This window comes from Gallus gallus, chromosome 9 (assembly GCF_016699485.2).
Source record: "Gallus gallus isolate bGalGal1 chromosome 9, bGalGal1.mat.broiler.GRCg7b, whole genome shotgun sequence".
NCBI classification, from domain to species: domain Eukaryota; kingdom Metazoa; phylum Chordata; class Aves; order Galliformes; family Phasianidae; genus Gallus; species Gallus gallus.
The window spans coordinates 22809661-22824399 of record NC_052540.1 but is presented as its reverse complement, the minus strand read 5'-3'; the positions used below and the strand labels follow the sequence as shown (position 1 = coordinate 22824399).

General features: G+C 48.2%; 1 protein-coding gene across 15 annotated transcripts in view; it reads right to left on the bottom strand.

Moving 5' to 3' along the window:
* The window catches only part of GPR149 (G protein-coupled receptor 149), a 79415-nt gene extending 68366 nt beyond the window's left edge, over window positions 1-11049 (bottom strand). For 11 of the 15 annotated variants that reach the window (XR_006930826.1, XM_040705457.2, XM_040705458.2 and 8 more), the window contains exon 1: window positions 10950-11049. The gene's annotated coding sequence lies outside the window, so the exon portion shown is untranslated. Of the gene's footprint in view, window positions 1-5218; window positions 5306-10637 lie in introns of those variants that run through there. The other 4 variants (XM_046898306.1, XM_040705459.2, XM_046898305.1 and 1 more) reach the window with 2 other exon arrangements.
* Between the last annotated feature and the right edge of the window lie 3690 nt (window positions 11050-14739).

Here is a 14739-nt window from a genome sequence, read left to right as displayed (position 1 = left end):
GAAGCAATAGATGTCACTTATGGTGCAACAAAAGATGTTTTGTTGTGACTGTACCTTTGGCATCTGCGATAGTCCTGCTGCCAAACACCTGCATTTATTCAGACACACGTGCACCAGAACTACATTTTGGGATTCATATTCATCTTCTCAGATACCAGCGACCTAGTAAATACCAGTAGATACCAGTAACCTAGTGAAAATTAATTGGGAAATCTGCTTTAACGCTGCATGCCTGGCATCCCTCACACATCACATACAAGTCTAAATACCTAAGTAACAAAAAGTCAATCCAGCTCAACGTTAGGGCAACTCTGCGTAAGCAAATACATTGCAGAATGCAGTTAGTTAATTCAGTACTTTCTCCAGTTTTACCTTTTCTTCCAGTTATTACTTGCTTCCTTTTATACGACTAGCTAGATTTGTCCCTCAGTTCTACTTGAAGTGCACATGTAACCTATTCTATTGTCTCAGACAGCAGATAGTCTGTATTTTTAAGACAACTTCTGACTTGTTTAGTTCAGATGGTAGCTATCTTTTCAGCTTAAAAAGCTAATGGGGGATTTCCAAAGACAGCACTGCTGTGCTCTATGCCTCGAAGAGTAGCCAGCTGCCATTACCCAGCTTAATTTCCTAGTTAACTTACATGTTTTATTCCATTAAGGAAATGGAGACTGAGCACAGAAATGCATCTTTGTTCCTGTACAACTCTTGTATACTAGTTACACTGCTACTCAGCACATCCTTCTGTTTTTGAAATTCCAGTTGAGTTCTTCCATGTAAGTGACAGAAAAGACATCTCTCCTTAAGCCACACAAGAGAGACGGATAGGGTAGAAACACTGATGCAACAACTGCTCCTTCCAACACAGCTGAGTGTGAGCTGCAGCAGCACTGATGAGTGGCGGGTGGGCCGTGCAGGTGCTTGAGCAGCAGCCAGCCGTGCAGCTGTGCTACAAGGGAGAGCCCAGCCCCTCCTGGCAGCACCTCTCCAACCCGCACCGCTCCGCTCAGCCCTGGCAGCAGCCACCCCACCCTGCCCTGCCGGCCCCTCCTGTGCTGTACTGACCCAGCTACTCCCACAGGTCAAACCAGAAGGTAACGACAACACCTGCTGGAAAGTAAGAAAAGTTTGAACATGTGTAATTAAACTCAGTTGGTGTTCAAGGACAGTGAAGTCATATTGCATCTTTTTGACATTTACACATTTCCTCCTGTTTTGTTCATTGTGTTTGATAAATGACTTCCATGTGTATTTTGAATGTAATGAATGCCTCTGAGACTCCTTATTATCCATAGTAATCACTCTGCTGTTAAAATAAAACAATTCCTATTTTTTCTCATAGGTAGAGATTAGGCAGCACTTTACCCTGGGTACCAACTTCTATGCTCAGTCACTTGTTTTATCTAAGGGCTTTTCTAGGAGAGCAAGAAGGTCAGAAATCAGTGCCATAGTGCTAACATGGGGTACAAATAGCTCCAAGGCTTTCCTTGGAAAAACAATGCTGCGCAAACCTCAGGGAAAAAACCCTCAGGAGAAAGCACAAATTAAGTCTATTAGGCAGAATTGTATTTTATTTTGCTTCTAACAATCATGGTCAATTTACAACAAAAACCCTGAAAAATCTTCTCTTCTCTTCTAGTCTTTCTACAAGTATTTGCAAGTTTCCCCATTACACGTGACACACATTACCCTTGATTTAATGATCGGGTTTTCACAACCATTTCTCTAGTCAATTAATACAACAGATGCACCGTGTTGAGGGGAGGCAGGAGAGTCTCCAGAAAGCCTTGCAGTTTTTGTTAATATTTGCCTTTGTTGTTTTTGGCTGTGTTGCATTTATAGCACTGTTCACGTACCAAAAATGTACTGCAGCCTATATGTAAAGGAACAGGAGCACAGAACAGGGGCTGGCACCTGATCCTTGAGGTCCCTTCCAACCAGAGCCGCTCTATGGCTCTATGAAGACAGAAATTACCTCAGTTGCTGGAGCACTGTTTGAAACAAAAGAAAAATGTTCATCTACTGCAGTTCTTCCACCACCAACTCCATTGCTGGGGGTAATGCTGCCACAGGAAAACGCCTTCCAGATATTTTATTAACAGACCAGTACTTTAGTTAGCAGCAATCTTTTCAAAAACCTAAGGACCAGGTAGTTCCTTTCCATCTTGTGCTTGCCAGCAATAGGGCTACAGCCGCTCATGTTTCAGGTTGTTTTTGAAACAGCTGTTGAGGTTTAGAAAGCCCAGAGCACTCCTTTTATACAACCACACCACTTCTCCTGCCTTGTCACAAACTACTGATGCTCACACTTGCTCTATCCATCCCCACACAAGTTACACACATAAGGAGAACAGCCATGTGATACATCTACGTTTTCCTTCGGCGTGATGACGCTGCCAGAGCACTGCAGACAACACAGCCCACTAACAGCTCCCACGAGGAAGAAGTGCTGTAACTCTTGCACTACTTTCGAGCTTATTCTTTGAAAATGAACCCAGGGCTGTTGAAATGAAGCACTGCACAGACAGTGTACATTGCCTGACACGGTGTGCTCAATTATTAAGCATACCGGTCTTTTTCTATCTATATTTAATTGGGCAGCTTAAAAAGAAGCACAACCACTGCATAACTCTGGCAAAGCACTCAGTGTGCCACCTGTATTTATGGTGCCTTTCCATTCTTAGCCATACAGATTTATCTTAAAAAGGACCTCAGGGTTTGCTCCTGCCATTTACACAGGCTTGTCATGGCAGTAATGCAGATTTCATAAGCACACGTGAAGCTTCCCCAAGCAGTTCTTATGGTACTACTGTGGGAACAGCTGTCAAAACAATTTCTCAGGTAGCACATGGAAACCTCTCTATCCTCCCAGGGCCACGCTTCATTTCTTCTAAGAATCACAGTGAGATATACTGGAGTCATAACACAGAATATTTAATAGCTGCTTCACATACTCTGGTCCCTTCCTGCACTTACTATATCCAAATACCTACAGAGTAGCCACACAGAGCCTAAACTTCAATTGTTAAATCCAAAGATCTTCAACTGGATGAAATAAGAAAAGCTGCAAATCCGAGTATTTCCTTACGCATCTCCACCAAAAATTAACTGCACACAGGACTTCAGCACCTGAAGGGTACACTGCAATCAGAAATCCCCTGTGCTCAGGGCAAACATTCAGCCCAGGAGGAATGGCCACTTCACAGGAGAAGAAGGACTGGAATTCTTTACTCAACCAGCCTCTGCTGTCTCCACTCAGCATGCCAGCTGCAATGCCCATGGAGCTGGGTTGGACGTAGTACCCAGCTTCAAGGAATTTAACTAGCTAAGATTGGACCTAAAAAAAATATCTTACAAATGCATTGGCAAAGGCGCTTCATCACTGGCATGAACCAAATCTGTAAAATAACCCCAGGACTCCTAATCTAGATCTACCACTTGATGTTAAAATTCCTTAAAACATCTACAGTCATTTGCAGGTCTGGATTAAAGTCAATTACGTGGGAATTAATATAATTCTGTCAACTGATGCCCACTTTGCAGTAATCCTGAGTTTGACTCCAGCTCAATTCCTCGGACGTGGATCAGAATGCAGAGCAGATTGCACACTTCCAAACACACTCTGAGAAACCAAATGGCTCCATTTTATTTACTCCTCTGATTTCTTTCATCTCTTGAACGTTTCCTTTCTTTGCCCTCAGATGCCATCCAGCACAACACTAAGGGTGCTGGCTACTGCATTTGACACTCTCACATTGCTTAGAAGGCACAGTCCTCCCCCCAGTAACTGAGACAGGAAGTTGCTATTAACAGCCCAGATACGCTGCATCTGCCACTCAAACTGCATCACATTCTCCTCTGTGTACATCTACTTCTGCTCCACTGACACAACTGTTCATATGGAGATTTTGTAGCATAAAGGCTATGAATAACTCTTATAAAGGCGAGTTCTGTGAATAAAACTGTACTGAACTTGAATAGAGAGCACAAGACTACAGGGCAGCCAAACAACTGTGCACGTTCTCCAAGGAACCAGAAGACACCACAGGACATTTGTGGAGTATCCGCCTCAAAAATGAAGTCACCAGATCTATCTGACTGGCTTTCAAGCGGCAAAGTCACAGTATTAAATCTGGTTTGGCCATGAGGTATTGAGAAGAGGAGGTTTACCATTTACTTATACAGTATGCAATATGCAGGACAATGATAACAAGCTGCTGTGCTATCTCCAGCATACATACCGGAGAATCAAACTGAACACCACAACCCTGCAGCAGCTGGGAGCAGCAGTTACTCTCCATTGCCCAAAGGAACACGAGGCATGGGCTCATCAGACATGGCAGAGATGTAGCTAGATTATGAAGTATGTCTTTATACTCAGCAAACTTGATCACGAGGAACACAAGACCGAACCGAGTTTGCTCTTAAAAATACAGGGAATCTGAAACAGCTCCTCAGCCATGCTTACACCTCTCCTACAGATCTGACTTTCTTCACACTCCACTGGGCCTATTTTCCATATTAAATCTTCCCAAAAAATCACTCACTTATCTCCAGGAGAGGAGGTCAGGAGCTGTGCTTGAAACTGGAACAGAGTAACGCCTGATGATGTAAGCAGCCTGGCACACAGACCTGCAGTTTAACATATACCTCAAAGTATTGTCTCTCAAAACAACTGCCTTTCTGCTTGCAGTGCAGACAGTACGTGTCGCTTAGACAGCATGGACCAGTGAGAGACAGCAACATATTCATACACTGGAAGAAAATAATTAAGACAAAGCTGCCACTCTTACACTGAAACTACTTGCAGAACAGTTTTCAATTGGGAAATGCTTATTCCTTTTTCCTGAGGGTAATTACTACTTCACAGTTCCCCTAACCTTCAATTTACATCTCAGCCTACCTGCCTGCCCCAGCACAGCTGGACTAGACCCAGGAGCACTAAAACATACAAGCTGCAACACTGCCTTGCTAGCCTGTCCTACTTTAAAGGCTTTACTCAACCAACAGAACTTGAAAGGGAAGGCTTCTTAGATGTACATTCCCTCCATGTACTCCTGGTAACCTCCTCCCAGAACTGGAGATGTAAGCAAATTGCATTCAAAGAAACAGATGTTATCTTGCAGCATAGCCTGACCCAGCTCAGGGCCCGGCTCCCACCCTCTCCAGCACACCCTCTTTCTCTTCTGATGGCTGAAATAATGACATTCAGATGTACCTGTTTCATCTCAGGAGGCGCAGCTGACATTCTCAACTCTCCCAAACTCCTGCTGCCGTGCTGCACAGCGTGATTACTTCTACAGTCAGCACCAGGACGGCACAGCTGAGAAAACTTCCCTTCATGTAATTAACTGGCCTTTACTCCCACCACATTTCTTCTTTGTAGGAGACATTAAGCAGTGCATTACCTTGAAGAATTACCATCATGGCTTTATCAGGGCATTATCACTGTATATTTCTGCTTTATCTGTATGGCAGCACCCACCTGCAGGCTACATCTCTACAAAAGCAGGTCCAGAAGTATCCTATTTTCTTTGTTAAGTACATACAAAAATGTTCCAAACAGTTAATGGGTACTGCAAAGAATGATATTTGAGTATATTGGATTATTCTCTAATCACTGTTAAATCATATGAAAGATTAAACTGTTTTGTTCTAATAGTTATTAGCAAAACATCTGACAAAGTTTATCCTTTAATCTCCACATAATTGAAATACTGGGATCACTATCTCTGTGCCACAGACGTAAGTATGCCGCCATCAGGAAAACCGCAGCCACCATCAGCACCAGCACAGAGCGTGTCCAGGTCCATCTGAGCTCCGTGGGGATTCTCCAGTGAGCACCACGGCCATAATGGGGAAAGAGTTTAAATACATAAAAACAGATCATGTTGGTATCCATCTAACTTTTGCCTTACACACAGCTCTACCTCGCTGACTCATAAGCACATACAGCAACATATTCACCTGCAATCGTCCAAAAAGAAGTTTAAATAAAATATAGAAAATACTGATGATCAAATTATAAACTGCGAATGGAAGCAGCTGAGATCTGTAAAAGGGGAATGTAAAAATGTCACGTAAAAAAGTTGTTTTATGCTACAGTGGAAACGAAAAGAATACATCAGACAAGGTTGGGTCCATGTCCCAGAAAGCTGCCCTGACTGCAGGCAGTCCAGAGCTCCCAAGCTTAGCTCAGTATTCTGATGCCATCCAGCCATTTCTGTTTCCTCACTAAGGCAAACACACACCAGTACCACAGGCAGCCTGGAACACGAGCGGTACCGCTCAGGGATACTGCTCTGTAAAACAAGAAGAGTGAACTATGACATTCAAGTGAGAGATGCACTTTACAGTACTGCTAGGTAACAGAAAAATCAAACAGGGCCCAAGGGACAGCACTGCATACGCTGCAAGACTGGTGTGGGCTTCCCTACGGTTTCATTACCCCAGTACCTCAGGTTCTGCTGTGAACCAACCCACGGGGAGCCATCCTTCCCTTGCTGTCCAGGGGAGTTTGCTCGAGAACCTCTGCACAGGCAAAGGTGGGAATCTGCCAGCAAATACTTCTAATATTTGTGTTTGTTTGGGATCGTTCCCTGAAGGAGAGAAATGCTTTCCTTTGCTCATGCTGTCCCTGGCATCCTTCATCATCAGACAGAGCACTTCACGTTTGCCATGTGCTGTTTCTTTTTGGATAGAAAGAGGATACACTGAGCTGGTCACAACAGAGCAAAAGCAATTTTTTTGTTAGTTTATTTTTGTAACTTTAACGTGGTGTTCCCTGGAGGTTATCTCAGGGAGTGGAAAAAGAACACCATGCTGGTGGATGGGCTCGGTGCTGCAGGCACACTCGCTGCTCCCACCCGTGCCGCAGTCCCTGGCTGATGCCCCAGGCCTCCCTGCAGCCACACAGCCCATTGTTTTGGCTGGGAGTTGTCCTGGCACAGTTGGTACCACCTGCTGCAAATTCTCCAGTCCTTGTTATCTCTGCAGCAGCTCTCAGCCTTTCAAAAGCTAGTTCCATGAAAGAAGAGGAAAGGACAGTTTGTGCTTGATGTTTAACCTGCAATTCTGTTTTCCAGAAACTCTACAGATTAATGGCTTTGATTATATTTTAAGAACTCCCAGTGTGACACAACGAGCTATCAACTCCTGCTGCTATCCTCTATAGAAGGCCAAACTCTGTGCTGTTAGGTTGCTTCATCAGCAGTATAAATCCAATGTGGTGCCAAAGACTGCAAAGGAACAGCTTTACCGGCAGGTAACACAGCTTCTCTGGAGCCATGGAAATAAGAGAACAAAAGTTCCTCACAGCTGTCTGCATAAACAACAAATGGCCCGGCACAGTGCAGACTGCAGTACTTCTCTGTTTCTCCCACTGCTGAGAACACGCAGTTTTAGCACTGAGGATGCCATCGGAGAAGCAGTGAGGGAAGTAACAGAGACAGCAACTGTAGCACTGCTACAGGAACAGCCAAATCTATATTCCTAACCAAGATTTACTCCAACTCCCTGGAGCTGCAAGACCCAACTATTACACAGGACTGCACAAGTTTAACATCTGTGAACGCACGCAGATTGCTGCAGCCAGCAGGTCAGGCTATGGATCCCAACTACCCAGTGGGAAACTGGAATACTTCACAGTTCAAGGAAAATCAGAGTTCAAGCCTAGATTGAAATCTCACCCAACCCACTGCAAATCCAAAAATAGACCTGAATTGCTCAAATTTACACTTAATTGGCTGTACAGGCAGACTCATTTTAATTACGGCACAGTATTGACAGGGTAATCATCACACAAAGGAAAACCTTACTATGCTTTGGGCATCTTTAACCTGGTAATAAAAACAACAGCATAATGCTGCTGGGAGAAAAGCGACCACGTGCTCCTCGCCTTGCACCCAGCGCACAACGCCTGAGCCAGCAGCACGGAGAGGTGGGCTGCAGAGCAAAGCATTCTCTGCTTACACGGAGTTGGCCCTTTCTCTCTGGACAGTAAACAACAGCACCCATCCTCAGTTATGAGTAAGGAAAAACCACCACTTGGTAATTAAATAACCTGGCATCTAACGTTTAATCTCCCTGAACACCTGTCACGTCTCAGCACCCTATGAATAGTGAACAGGTAGGACCAAGGAAAGCAAAGACTTTATTTTTAAATACAATTACGTATTCTAGGATCAGGAAGCAGTACTAATCATATACATCTGCAGCATCATGCACATATAATGGCCGGTTAACAAGCATTTTAATATTCATGTCTTATTAAATATGCACACATGAACTCTCAGAGCAAACACACCACATGGTTTAAGCCGGCCATGCGTTACCAAGGCAGACTGAAAATTCATCTCTGTGTTTAACGTTCCAGGAGCCCTGAAGCGTTCCCTCCTTTGCACAGAAGGTCTCCCACCGCCCATCGCCCAGCTCTGTATGCAGACAGCCTCGGTGGAACCCTCCCCTGCAGAAGGAGGCGGTGTCCTTAAAACTTCTTAGAGAATTTAATAGGTCTGGAAACTCTTAGTAGGCGAGTAAATCCCTTTGTAATCCTGGTAAACTCTCAGACTGCCCATTCTCACAGGGATACATGGCCTAATTACAAACCCATTAAACACGGAGTTCAAGGGTCTGCTTTAACTCTGGAATTATTTGATCTGCCTTACACTAACAGCTTCACTGAAACAGAGCACCAAAAAAAAAAGGACACAAGTGAAAACAGATCAGAGAGCAGGCAAACCGAACACGAGCAAACCAAATGGAAACTGAAGAACACCAAGCAGTATGGGAAAGAGCTCTTCCAGACACAGGGGAAGGTTTTCAGCAAAAGAAAGGAAAAGAACACCCACTTGCATTGAGTAAGCTATTTTTAGCCAAGTGTAAGCAAACCAAGGAAAAATATTAAGATGCTGATGTCATTCCATCCCTTTACACGTTACAAACCCAGTGCTTTGTCTCTGCACTTACACTTCCCAACACCAGGATGCTTCAGCAGTGGCCGGACCCAGGCCCAGCCGAGTGCAGAGCAGGAATTCGCGCTCACTGTACGTGCTTTGCTGTATGTATGCTCAGGTATCAGCAACTGGGCAATACACAGCTGAGTACCACACGAGTACCTCCCTGAACGGCCCCATTTTCCAGGGCTGAAGGATATCACAGTCTCCAGCCCACAGTTTAAGTTACTCGAAGCTTTGCCACATGCTTCGGTGAAAACAGGACAAGTCCTCACTGAGACAACCCACAGAGATTCTGTTAGTCCACTTTCAGACTCACATACCTGAGTTTCTCCGCTTCCCATCTCAAAGCACTCCCCAGAAAATACCGTCCATCACACAAATAAAAAAACAGTCCTGTTTTTTATTTGATGCAATCCAAGAAGGATGGTTTGGAACAGGACAAATCTCACTGTGTTCCGACAGTCCAAAGCCGGGGCGGCTTCTTTCTTCCCCATTTTCTCTACAGTACCTGTGTTACACAAGCCTTGTACTCTGCCATTCAGGATTAAGAAGAGATCAAAAAAAGGCATTTAAGTAACAGACTTTGTTCAAATTATCTCACTGTCCAGGGACGTGGAGCCAGCTCATCTGTGACACTGACACAGAACTGATTTTTCTTGCAGACTATTCGCTTCTGTCATTTGGATGGGGAAAAGAAACTTCAATCCAGGGTGCAAGCAGCAAGAAAGAGCAGAACACTGTCAGTCTGCTGCTGTGTCAGGCAAGGTGAGATTTCCCACTGCTCTGTTAAGCTGTGACATACTGTCCCCAGTGATCTAGACGTTACTTACGAATATTTTAAATCTGTCATCCTAAATTTAAACGTTTCCTTCTTCTCATTTTGAATACCTTCCAGCCTTAATAATCTTCTTGATTCTAACTGTACTCAGCACTCAGAGCAAACGTGGCCTTCAGTGCTCAGTATGTTTATTAGGTTTGCAGGATGTCAGCGGTGTACTGTTTGACCACAACACGACAATGAAAGAATCTCACCCTTTGGCACCTGATCAGAGCCTGCACCAGTTCAACATCCTTCCAACCTACTGAGAACACACACTTTGGGATCTGTTGTCTCCTGATGAAAGGCTCCTTATCTATCAACAATCTGAATCATCAACACAATTTAGATGTGCAGTGCTCCAAGCAGAACGTCATCTTATACATAACTCCCATCCCCAATTTCTATGTCACACTGTTAATATTTTCTTAAGAAATGTGTCATTTGCTTGATATTCAGAACAATGCTTCCAAGTGCTGTCAGATAGGATGCACAGACTTGTGCAAGCGCAGGCACGTACAAGGCAGACACACCAATGCACACACAAACACCAGTAAGTATCATACTAGAAGTAAATGGACCCTGAAAGAGCGTCTCTGCTGCACTGCACAGCCATGCCCACCTTGTCAGGCACACTACGTTTGAGCACACACATTATAAGGCTCATTTAAGACTTCACACAGCATCACTCAGAATTGTTAATACCAACAGCTCCGGCCCTGGGCACCGCACACCACCTCAGGCTGAGCCCTGCAGGAACCCAGGCGGCCCAGCACTGCTTTTCAGCGCCACTTCTGTGCACAGAGCTGCTCCCATTCACACCCCCTCTGCCGACAACAGGACAGGGCCTCTCCTAACCTCACCTCGTGCTTCCAGCGCAAAGCCCGAGGAAGGCTGGCTGGTCAAGCGCCGCCAATGGGCACCCACATCACCTCTGAGCTCTGGAACAAACGTCCAAACCACCAACACCCGTGATAAGGGCCCAGCACAAGGAGGTGACGCAGGGCTGCTTTCCAAGCGCGGTCACTGAGGGCGTCCGACCGTCCCGCCGCTCCGCACTGCAGCCCCCCAACAGCCCTCCTCCGAGAGCACCCGGTGCGGAGCGGGGCTCCGACCGACCCGCGGCGGCCGGTCCGGCTGCCCCGAGGGCCGAGCCGCAGCCCTCGCCCCCTTACCGCGGCGCCGGGTCCCGCCGGGACGAGGGCCCTCCTCAGGCGGCGGACAGCTCTGAGGGCCGCCACGGAACCCGCCGGCCCTTCCCACGCGCCCCCCGCCGGCCCGCCGCGGCCGCTTCCAGAAGGTTCGGGCACGTGACCCGCGGCGGCGCTCAGCCACGCCCGGGGCGCGCGCCGTGAGGGCGGTGCGATGCGGTGCGATGCGGTGCGGTGCTGCGCGGTCACGGCCCGGGGCGCCGCGGCAGGAGCGGCGTCTGCTGCGCTTGGAAGCCCAGCGGCCAACGCCGCGTGCCACTGAGGGCGTTCATCCTGTGTGTCCGCGGAGGTTCTGCTCCAGTCGTTACCAGACTGCAGGGCCTGCTGTGCTCACACTCGCTCTCTTTGCAAAGCTGTGGTTTGCAAGCGAGCCGGAAAGGCGGCTGTGACTCACGCTGTGTAGTCATGGCTGTGCTGTGCAGGAAGGCCGGCCGCTGCCCCACAGCCCTGCGCTGCCTCTGCCGCCATCCCCCGCTATGGCAGCTCTGGGCCGTCTGTGTGCCATGTCCGGCTCTGAGCACCTCTCACCTCTTTGCTCTGCAGAACCGCTCCCTGCTCTCCGCTCACACAGCAGGGACTGCCGGCATGGCAGGATCCCAGGAACCCAAAAAGCTAATTAGGCTGTATTAATTGACACAGTACGTGTGGTTTGTAGGCAAACTCAAAAGAGCAAAAGCACACTGCTTTTTAGAGACGTTTTTTTCGGGCTTGCGAAGACCTGCAAGTCAGCCGCGGTACAGAGCTGTCAGCTGCTAAGACAGAGCTGTGCAATACAATGCAATTAGACCTGAATAATTTAGGCACTGAAGCAAGTATTTGAGGCCTGGGCTGTTTGCTTTCCTAAATGAGAAATCACCCAGACGTGGATTTGCTGTGAATATACCCCGAGAGCTCTGAGCGTGCCAGGCTCCAGCACGGCCATGTCCCCGCGGCCCCACGGCGCTGCAGACGGAGGGCAGAAGGCAGGAGGAGAGCTCCCATTTTCTTTTCCTGCCTCTGACACAGGGAGGGGAACGCAGCAGGACTGAGATGGGGCATCGCAACCACATAGGCTTCGTTAACGCTGTTTGCTTCTTGAATGTTGTCTTTGTTACTTTGGGAAAGTGAGCTTTCCCAAAAGGAAATACAAGGAGGATCATCAACTTTGTTTCATAGCAATGTAAATGAATCCTAATTTCCTAAGTGTCATCCAGAGGTCATTCTGCAAATAAGGTCTTGCTGTTGTCAGTTATTGTGACGCACTGTTTTTCTGAAGGCTGCTCAGTGCACCCATCCTGCACTACCTGCCAGCGGAGCTGTAGGAAAGCATCCGTCTGCAGCCACGGGCTTCCAGGAGGTAATCACACTGCTACACCCTCTTACATCGCTATGGAACAGAAACCCTTACTTTTCAGGGGCACCGACTGAATGATGCTGTGCTCTTCCACCTTTGTTTGGTTCTGACTGGATCACCCGCTGGGCTGTGGTTCTGTACGCACACCGTGGCTGTCTGTCAGGATGGAGAGTCGTCGAGGGATCCCTGAAGGACAAACCTGCAGACTCGCAGCACTGCTGTCCTCTCTGAAAGCAGTAAGGCGACTCGGGAGGGTCACGAGGACAAACTGTTCCGTCCTCTAAATGGGAGGGTTTCGTTATGTGTTCAGTTCTGGGGTACATTTTTCTGTTGTAGTTTTTGGGGTAGTTTGGTTTTGCTTTTCTCTCAGCTTGGTGAAATGATGATAATAGAACAATGATGAAAGATGATGAAGTTGAGTAAGAAGAAATGCTTAGTATTTGACAGGAAATAATGCAAGCCATTGGTTCCTCTTGGCGTTGGGTGTACACCTCATCAACATATAGAGTATTTTCACTAATATGAGACCACAGATCTTCTCTCTAAAATCACAGGGCATTGAAAATAACTAAACACATTCTTGATCTCAGTGAAGAATTTCTTGCAGTTGTTCATAAGCAGAGCTTGAAGGTGACTGACGGGAGGAACCCAACCAGCTGGCACACTGTGCTGGGTGGCAGCAGGACAGCACTGTGCCTGCCGTGCCCAGCTGAGCAGCACACGTGTGCAGGGCGCTGTCAGCAGCGGGCAGCTGCAGAGCTGGCCTGCAGTGCTTCTGGGAGGCTGTGCTGGCCAAAGAGCTTTCCAGCTGTATCGAAGGCCTATGGCATCCTGTCAGCCAGCACAAGCTCTGCTTCTCTGATTGTCTGCAGGAGCGTAGATAACGAGTTTTAGGCTGCTGCGTTAGTTACGTGATGGGAGTTTTCCCTGAAGAACGCCCGAACAGGAATTGCTGTATTTGACTCACAAGTCATACCTCCCTTACACTGCATATACAGAAATATATAGATGTATACGCCGCTTTTCCAGGCACAAGGTTCGACAGGAGTGGAAACTCACACTGTTTGTCAGGCCTGTAAGTTCTCTTTGGGCTCTCTGAAGATGACTCAGGCAGTTACGCTTTTTGATTTACCTAAGGATTCTGAAACAAGTCTTTCTCTTGCCATCTTAGCTCAGTCCACACATACTGCCTTCTGCTTTTCCACTTGTGCTGCAATTAAGGCTGTACAGTAGGCATCCACGTGCAGGATCACACGTACTCATCTTCTCTTACGTTGGACGGTGAGAGTTGGTATTGTTTGTCTCAGGGCGACCGTAGGGCAAAAGTGCTTCATTTTCACGTTCCGTTCAGCTGATACCTTGCTGCTCTCCCATCCTCATCGCGTGTGCTCTGCACATCAGTTGTCGTGCAGTTCCAGAGCGGTCAGCTCTTGGCTGTGCCTCTCAAGCTGCAGATGCTTCAGTGTATGCAGCCGGTAATGAAAGAGTTCAGAACTTTCAGTTGCCGTTTCTGCCTTAGAGGCGAGATGCGTGCCTTTAGGAAGGCAGCAGAAGTGAGTGTGGTGTCTGATTTGAGAGAGAGGATGTGAGAAATGCACCTTGCTTCATCTGGCATTTCCCACTATATGAGTAAAAATGAAACTTAATAAACATCAAACTCAGTAAGAATGAAAGAAGTATCTTTTTGTATTGGTTGGCTGGTAAATCTGGTGATAGCTCAGGGCTGTCTCTTCGTGCGAGAAGTTGCAGCTGCCTTTCTTGTGAGAGGAAAGTGAATGAGGATATAAGATCTCGCAGAGGGTACGTGACAGCATCCATTTGGCTAAGGCAATGCATGGAAAGAGGCGCTGCAGACATGCAGCCGCTGCCCTTCCCTGTGCATCATCTCCGTCTCTCCGGAGCCGACCGGGAAGAAAGGCGCAGCCCCAGCAGGTCGCCGCTCCCTCGGCCCGCTCCGCCGTCCCGCCCGGCTGCCCACCCCGCGGTGCCGCCGGCCATGGGGCAGCCCCGCCGGCCGCGGCTCCCGTCGCACCGCCCGCCCCGGGGCACGGCGCCTTCCCTCCCCTCCAGCTAAGCGCCGGGGGGAAGCTCCGCGAGGTGAAGAGCGCGGTTCGCCGCTGTCGGGGCGGGGGGGTTTGTTTGTTTGTTTGTTTCCCGCCCCGTCGCATTTTTACGATCGCAAAGAGGAAGGAGCCTTCAGGTCACCCGGAGAGCCGCTCGGACGGCGTCGGACGCGCGAGGGACGCTTTGACCGCCGGCGGTTCGGCTCCGGCGGCGGCGGCGGGGGAGCGCCCCGGGCTTTGATGTCCCGCGGATGCCGGCGCCCCGCGGGAGGGACGGGCGCTGAGCCCCGCCGCCGGCCGCCCGCCGCCCCGCCAGCCTAGCGCTGCCGCCCGCCCCGCGCCGCCGCCCCGCCGGCCC